Source organism: Theropithecus gelada, chromosome 15, assembly GCF_003255815.1.
Source record: "Theropithecus gelada isolate Dixy chromosome 15, Tgel_1.0, whole genome shotgun sequence".
NCBI classification, from domain to species: Eukaryota; Metazoa; Chordata; class Mammalia; order Primates; family Cercopithecidae; genus Theropithecus; species Theropithecus gelada.
In genome coordinates this window covers 37,012,580-37,021,127 of record NC_037683.1, presented here as the reverse complement: position 1 = coordinate 37,021,127, position 8,548 = coordinate 37,012,580, and the positions used below count along the sequence as shown (strand labels likewise).

General features: G+C 38.0%; 1 long non-coding RNA gene across 1 annotated transcript; it reads left to right on the top strand.

Moving 5' to 3' along the window:
• Window positions 1–5,587: 5,587 nt before the first annotated feature.
• On the top strand, window positions 5,588–6,343 carry LOC112608640. Its single transcript, XR_003116023.1, has 2 exons — window positions 5,588–5,700; window positions 6,032–6,343. It is a non-coding gene; the product is annotated as an uncharacterized LOC112608640 (long non-coding RNA).
• The last annotated feature ends 2,205 nt before the right edge of the window (window positions 6,344–8,548 follow it).

Sequence of the window (8,548 nt, the reverse complement as noted above, 5' to 3'; positions counted from 1 at the left end):
ACAACCACTATGGAGAACAGTATGGTGATTCCTTAAAGAACTAAAAGTAGATCTAGCATTTGATCCAGCAATCCCACTACTGGGTATCTATCCAGAGGAAAATAAGTCATTATATGAAAAAGACACTTGCACATGCTTGCTCATAGTGGCACAATTCACAATTGCAAAAATATGGAACCAGTCCAAATGCCCATCGATCAACAAGTGGATAAAGGAAAAAAAAAAAATATATATATATATATATACACACACACACACACACACACACACACACATACACTTTGGAATAACACCCACAAAAAGGAACAAAATAATGACATTTGCAGCAACCTGGACGGAATTGGAGACCATTATTCAAAGAGATAATTCAGGAATGGAAAATCAAACATCATATATTCTCACTTATAAGTGGAAGCTAAGCTATGAAGATGCAGAGGCATAAGAATGACACAATGGACTTTAGCGACTCAGGGAAAAGGGTGTGGGGTGGGTGAGGGATAAAAACCTACACATTGGGTGCAGTGTACACTGCTTGGGTGATAGGTGCACCAAAATCTCAGAAGTCACCACTAAATAACTTATCCATGTAACCAAACATCACCTGTACCCCCAAAATTATTGAAATAAAAATACTTTTTTTAAAGTGTACAATAGCATTATGTCTAAATACAATGTACATATCTTAATATTAAAATACTACATGGCTAGAAAATGCTGATGATCATCTGAGTCTTCAGTGAATCCTAATCTTCTGCTAGTGGAGAGTCTTGCCCCAACATTAATGATTTCTGATTGATCAGGTCAGAAATTGCAGAAGATTGGGGTGGCTGTAGCAATTTCCCTTCCTTCCTTCCTTCCTTCCTTCCTTCCTTCCTTCCTTCCTTCCTTCCTTCCTTCCTTCCTTCCTTCCTTCCTTCCTTCTTTCCTTCCTTCCTTTCTTTCTTTTTCTTTCCTTCCTTCCCTTCCTTCCTTCCTCCCTCCCTCCCTCCTTCCCTCCCTCCTTCCTTCCTTTCATCCTTCCTTCCTTCCTTTCTTCCTTTCCAGAAGTCATTACAAATTGTATCTCTTTTTTGTTTTGTTTTGGGGCTGTGGCAATTTCTTACAATAAGACCACAATGAAGTTTGCTACATTGATTGACTTTTCCTTTCACAAAAGAGTTCTCTGTCACATATGATGCTCTGATAATATTTTACCCAACAGTAGAACTTCTTTCAAAATTGGAGTCGATCCTCTTAATGTCTGCTGCTGCTTTATCAACTAAGTTTATAAAATATTCTAAATTCTTTGTTGTCATTTTAACAATATTCACAGCATCTTCACCAAGAGTAGATCCCATCTCAAGGAACCACTTTCTTTGCTCATCCATAAGGAACAAGTCCCCATCCATTCAAGTTGTATTATAAGATTGCAGCAATTCAGTCACATCTTTAGACTCCACTTCTAGCTCTAGTTCTTTTGTTATTTATTTCTACCATATCTGTAGTTACTTCCTCCACTGAAGTCTTGAACTGCTCAAAGCAGTTCAAGGTTGGAATTAACTTCTTCAAAACTCCTGTTAGTGTTGATATTTTGACCTCTTTCCATGAATCAAAGATGTTCTTAATGACATCTAGAATGCTATAATTCTTTCCAGAGGGTTTTCAGCTTACTTTGCCCAGATCCATCAGAAGAATCATAACCTGTGGCAGGTATTGCCTTACCAAATGTACTTCTTATGTAAGATTTGAAAGTGAGAATTAATCCTTGATCTATAGGCTACAGAATGAATGTTGTTAGCAGGCATAAAAACAACATTAATCTCCATGTACATCTCCATCAGAGCTCTTGGGTGACCAGATGCATTACCAATGAACAGTAATATTTGGAAAGGAATTTTTTTGAGCAGTAGGTCTCAACAGTGGGTTTAAAATATCCATGCTGTAAACAGATGTGCTGTCATTCATTCTTTGTTGTTCTATTTATACAGCACAGGCAGAGTAGATTTAGCATAATTCTTGAGTCCTTTGATTTTCAGAATGGTCAGTGAACATTAGGTTCAACTTAAAATCACCATCTTCATTAACCCTAACAAGAAAATCAGTCTGCCCTTTGTCCTTTGAAGACAGGCATTGGCTTCTTTCTAGTCTAGATGGCATCGTCTTCCAATATAAGGCTGTTTCATGTACATTGAAAATCTATTGTTTAGCACAACCACCTTTACCAATTATATTAGCTAGAGCTTCTGGATAGCTTGCTGCAGCTTTTGCATTAGCACTTGTTTCTTCACCTTGCACTCTAATGTTATGAGACAGCTTCTTTCTTCAAACCTCATAAACCAACCTCTGTTAGCATCAGACTTTTTTATGCAGCTTTCTCACTTCTTCCAGTCTTCATAGAATTGAAGAGAGTTAGGGTCTTTCTCTAGATTAGGCTTTGATTTAAGGGAATGTTGTGGCTGGTTTGATCCTCTATCTAGACCATTAAAACTCTGTATCAGCAATATGTCTGTTTCCCTTTCATTTCAGCAGCTAATGCAGCTGGTGACTTTTAGTGCAACTGGAGTAGCACTTTTAAGTTCCTTCAAGAAGTTTTCCATTGCATTCACAACTTGGCTAACTGTTTGGTTCAAGAGGCTTAGCTTTTGGCCAATCTCAGCTTTCAACACGCCATCCTCACTAAGTTTAATCGTTTCTAGCTTTTGATTTAAAGTGAGAGATATACACCTCTTCCTTCCATTTGAACACTTAGAGGTCATTATAGGGTTATTAATTGTCCTCATTTCAATATTGTTGTATCTCATGAAAGAGATGCCTAAGGAGAGGGAGGAAGACAGGACAATAGGTGGTTGGTGAAGTAGTCAGAACACACACAACATTTATGGATTAAGTTTGCCATGTTATATGCATGTGGTTTGTGGTACACCAAATAATTACAACAGTAACATCAACAAATTAGCAAATATCACCGTAACAGATATAATAATGAAAAAGTTTGAAATGCTGTGAGAATTACCAAAATGTGACACAGACATGAAGTAAGCACATGCTGTTGGAAAAATAACCCTGATAGACTTGGTTGATGCAGGATTGCCACAAATCTTTTTATTGTTAAAAATAAATTGCAAAATCTGTGAAGTGTTATAAAATGAGGTATGCCTGTATAAAGTTTGGTACTATCTGTGATTGTAGGCATCCACTATGGGTCTTGGAACAAGTCCCCTGCGATAAGGGTGGACTACTGTAGTTTCTTTGTCCATGGAACAGAACTCCAATTTATCCACTACACAGTATAAAGGAAAGCTAGATATGTAAAATATTGTTTCTAAGGAATGAAACACGCTGAATCAAATAAAGCATAATGATCTATTTAACCTTGCTCTTAACTGAGGGGAAAAAACAAAACAGTATACAGAGTTTAAAAAAAATAAATGGAACATTAATATAGTTTATCTTGTCTGTTGTTTAACTGCCTATGAGATGCTAAGTTGAAATATTGTCTAACATTTTGCCAGTAGGGGAAAAAAAATAACAGCAGATGGGCCAAGCAGAAGGCAGTGCCAAATCATTTTGAATTCTTTTCTGTGTAGTTTTTTTTCCCCAGTTTCATTACAGATATGACCGTGATTGATAATCCTACATCAGAAAACATATATCAGATATTCTTATAATTGTATTACACATGTGTTTCTTTTAGGGCCATTTCTATAAGCAAGCTACTATAATTAAAGTCGTTTCTAGATGGCATCCTTGAGGAGTGAAAGAATTATCTAAGAATAGTAAAAATGAAGAGACTACTAACAGGAAGCTGCATACACGATTGCCACTGGCCTGTTTTTGATGTTAACTGATTTTACCCATGAAGATGTTTATTAGTTATCATGCACTCACTCTGATCTTGTTCAGTTTGTCATCAGGAGCTAAGTGGTATAACGGCAAAGGCAACAGATGTTGAGAATGACAAGCCAAATTACTCGAAACTCCGCCAACAATTTCCCCTCAAAAGTAAATGGTATGACTTTCTAATCTCCTGAATTCATTTCTTTCATAAGCAGTCTATGGGTTTCCATCTGTTTCCTGGACACAGATAACCTTACTTCCTGCCACACATGATAAGTCTACTCATCAGAGTTCAACCAGTACTCTTTTGTCATTGCAAATCACTTCTTCCAACTGCAACATTCTCAATCAGGACTGCAATTGAAAGACTGATAATGGTCCCACAGGAAATGTCCATCGTTTGGCAGGCCCACTTTGAATCCAAAGCTTTTGAATTGTGCACTGTCCAGCGTATTTTAAAAGTGTTTTCATAATTATGTAAAAGTATGCTTATAAAATGTCTTCCTTCAACTTTTATATTGAGATACACTAGTTTATTAGTAATGAAAATTGGTTTATTCAAATAATATACTGGATTACTATTTCTAAAATATATATTAACTCATATTGATTGCAACAACACTGTGATTATTATTCACTATTTACAGAGGAGGAAATCCAGATCTGGAGAGTTTATTTTTAAAATCTTATTGAGAATTTTCTGGGTGTTAGACAAGAAAGGCATGAAAGATACAGCTATGATAAAATCAACAAGGATTCTGTGCTCATGGGTCTTAAATCCAGTAAAGGAAACAGGATTTAAATATGTTATACTACTAACTATAACAAATGCTATGAAGAAAAGGGTGCAATCATAAATTATAACAGTATGGTATAATTTAGATTGTAAGGTGAGGAAAGCCTTCTCTGAGGAAGGGATTTTGAAGCTGAAATCACAAGGATGTTTGGGAGTTAACTGGGCAAAAAGTGAAAGAAAGAAGGCTAGGCATCATTTAGAAAGGTTTCAGGTGGGAGAGAGGCTAACCCATTCCAACAATGGATGAAGAGGGGAAAGTGACATTAGGCAAACCTAGGCAGGAAAACAGGGAATATATATAAGGTCATGTAAAGTACTACCCGACTTGCCCAATGTCACACAAATAGAAAGTGGCCTTGCTGAGACTAGAAGTTTCTTAATTTCTATTCTTCTGGTTTTACCACTCTGTTACTACATTGTCTTTTTACAAATGAGTGAACAAAGATAATCTCCTATTTTGAATTCATATTTTCAGATGATGACCTTTAAAAAACAACAATACAGTAGTGATTTATCAAAATTGATTGTTGGCTAAATCAATATCTTAATAGTGGGTTGTTTATATTCATTACAGTAATTAGAATTTTAGCTATACTAAGATTTATTGGAGAGACACGGAGCGTGGCCCGCTCCCCTAGGGCCTGGGGCCTTCGGCCGCGGGCTGGCAGGTGAGCTGGGTGGCACTCAGACACCTGAGGCCTCCGCTGTGGCTGCCCACTGGCCCGACCCAGGTCTTGAAGCCACGGTGAACCTCTCTTCCCCACCCCACCTCGATGACTGATCGGGGCCTCCCAGTCCAAGCCTGCCGGGCCCGCCAAGCCGCCGGGACGCAGCGCCTTTGGGTGGCGGCGGGAGTGGCGGGTCCAGAAGCACTGCGGCCGCCCAAACGCCGGGCGGTGGAAGCCGTTAGTGCGTGGAAGAACCGGAAGGCGGCCAAGGCAGCCTGGGGACGCAGGCAGGCTCGGCTGCCTCATCAGGCCACGGAGCCGCGTAGATCCGGATCCCGGGCGACTGCTCTGTCCCCATTGGGCGAGACCTACCTAGACAAAGGCCTGAACTATGGACAAAGGCCTTAAAGGGCCTGGGAGGTGAGCGAAGTCCGGAACAACGGGTGGAAGGTTGGGGGCCACGGGGCAGCTGGTCTTTCCTCTGCCAGATCTTGCAGTTGGAAGGGAGGAATGGTAGAATGACAGGTCACGTTTGGCCTGTTGGAATTGCCCACCATCATTTGGGAAGATTTACTGGCCATTTATGGAAGACCTGTGTATATAATATGAAAAACCTGCTCTCAACTCCACTCCAACCTTTTAATAGAAAACATTTGTCACATCTAGCCCTTCTAGATGGAAAGAGGTTCCTGACGTATGATAAAGTAGAGTTAGAAAATCACACATCTTGTAAATTCTCATTTGTTTAAAGGAAGTCGTAGAAAATAAATGTCTTCTGGTGATGACTTTTGGAAATGGAGTTGTTAGGCGGCCTCTGGAAATGGTACATCCATGTTTGTTCAGTGGATTAGATGACATGGAGCCAGAGGACCCGAGAAGGAAGGGAAGGTTCTATGCCAGCCTGGTCATATTTAGAAGACATTTTCATATTCTATCCATTGTTTTGTATGCATTTTATTCCTCACTACCGTATATATAGTTGACAATGCTAAGCGTTTTTGAAATGTCTGTTTTTTTAAGATGTTCTGAAGTGCCTGATATATGTTAAAATTAGAGGTAATAAAATCACATTTTGTAAATATCTTTTTGTTACAATTCATAGAAAATGTTTTTTTGGTGGGGAATGGCCAAATCACCTGTTGAGTAATACTCATTGTGTTTGTGCAGTGGTACAGGGGAGGAGGGAAGAGGGGGAACTGCAGAGAGCTCTATGCCACGCTGCTTACAGCGAGGCAAGATGAATCATCTCTTTCTGTGCATTTTGTTTTATCTGTGTATATAGTATACATAATGTACAAATGAGTCCTAATTTACAACATCTAGTCTTTCTAGATGTTAAAGAGGTTGCTAGTGTATGACAAAAGTGGAGTTAGTAAACTCATATATTTTGTACATTTTGTTTTACAAGTCGTAGGAAAGATTGTCTCTGAAGATTTGAGCATTCTTGCCCACTGGGTTGATGGAGATAGGAAGGGTTCTAGGCCAGAATGTTCATATCTGGAAGCTTCTTTCAAATTATAACTGTTGTTACATGTTTGCAGTTTGTTCAAGACTGCTTTGTACATAGTGGACAAATAAACTCCTTACTTGAAACATCTAGTCTATCTAGATGTTTAGAAGTGCCCGATGTATGTTAAATGTAGAAGTAGTAAAACACCATTTTGTAAGTATCTTTTTGCTAAAATTAATAGGAAATACTGTCTTTTGAAAATTGAATCGTGAAGCCACCTTTGTGAGAAGTATAGTGCTGTCTATCCTTGTTCAATGGTTTAGAGGAGGTAGGAGGGAAGAAATAGCAAAACGTAATATGCTAGTATGTTCATACTTGGATGTTTTCAGACACCATTTTTCTGTATGTTTTGACATTTTGTTTTCCTCTGTATATAGTGTATATAAAGGACAAGTGAGTCCTAATTTTGTAGCATCTAGTCTAGTCTCTTGATTTAAAGAGGTTGCCAGTGTATGACGAAGTATTTAGTAAAATTGGCATATTTTGTATGCTTTGTGTTGAAATTCATAGGAAAGCTTGTCTTCTGTGAATGACTTTTGCATAGAAATTTGTTCAACCGTCTCTAAGCATTACAAGTGCCTGCACTTGTCCACTGTATTAAAGTCAGAGAGAGAAGGAAGTGAGGAGGGAATGATTCAAGGCCAAAATGTTCACATTTAGAAGATACCTCAGATGCTAACCATTGTTACATGTGTGCAATTTTATTTAACAGTGCTGTGTACATGGTGAACAAGTTATATGAAATATCTAGTTTTTCTAGATATTTAGAAGTGCTTGATGTATTTAAAAGCAGTAGTAGAATAACACTTTTTGTAAACAGCTTTTAAAACTGATTGGAAATGCTGTTTGGAAGTGGAATTGTTGAACTACCTGGGAGATGAGAGGGAAGAAATTGCAAAAGGTGTTTTGCGATTGTTTATTAGAAAATTTCAGCTTAATCCATTGCCTATATGTTACATGCATTTCATTTAACTTAGCTATACTGTATATATTGTGTATATACTGGACAAATGAGTCCTGATTTTATAATATCTAGTCTCTAGATATTGAAGAGGTTGCCAATGTATGACAGAAGTAGAGTTACTAAACTAACACATTTTGTACACTTTGTTAAAATTCATAGAAAGGCTGTCTTCTGAAAAGGGCTTTTGGAGTGAAATGATAACATCAGCTCTAAGTGACACATGTGCCTATATCCACCAGGTTGGTGGTGGAGATGAGTTAGAAGGAATGAAGGATTCTAGACCAGAATGTTCCTATTTAGAAGACACTTTCAGGTGTAACCACAGTTACAGGTGTGTAGTTTGTTCAACACTACTGTGTACATAGTGGACAAACTTAAGTTCTTATTTGAAACATAAGTCTAGATGTTTAGAAGTGCCCAAAGTATGTTAAAAGCAGAGGTAGTAAATATAGTAGAGGTGGAAACATAGTCTTTCTAGATGTTTAGAAGTACACAAAGTATGTTAAAAGTAGAGGTAGTAAATAACACATTTTGTAGCTATCCTTTTTATATGAAATATTGTCTTTTGGAAATTGATTAGTTCTCTGAGCAGTACACATTACTATATTTGTGCTGGTTCATGGGGAAGGAGGAGCACAAAGTGCAAAGGGCTTTCTACCAGTGTGTTTATGATGATGCCCATTGACCATTGTCCCTTATGTCTGCATTTTCATTTACTGTGCTGTGTATATAGTGTATATAAGCGGACAAAGGAGTCCTAACTTACATCTAGTGGATGTTAAAGGGTTGCCAGT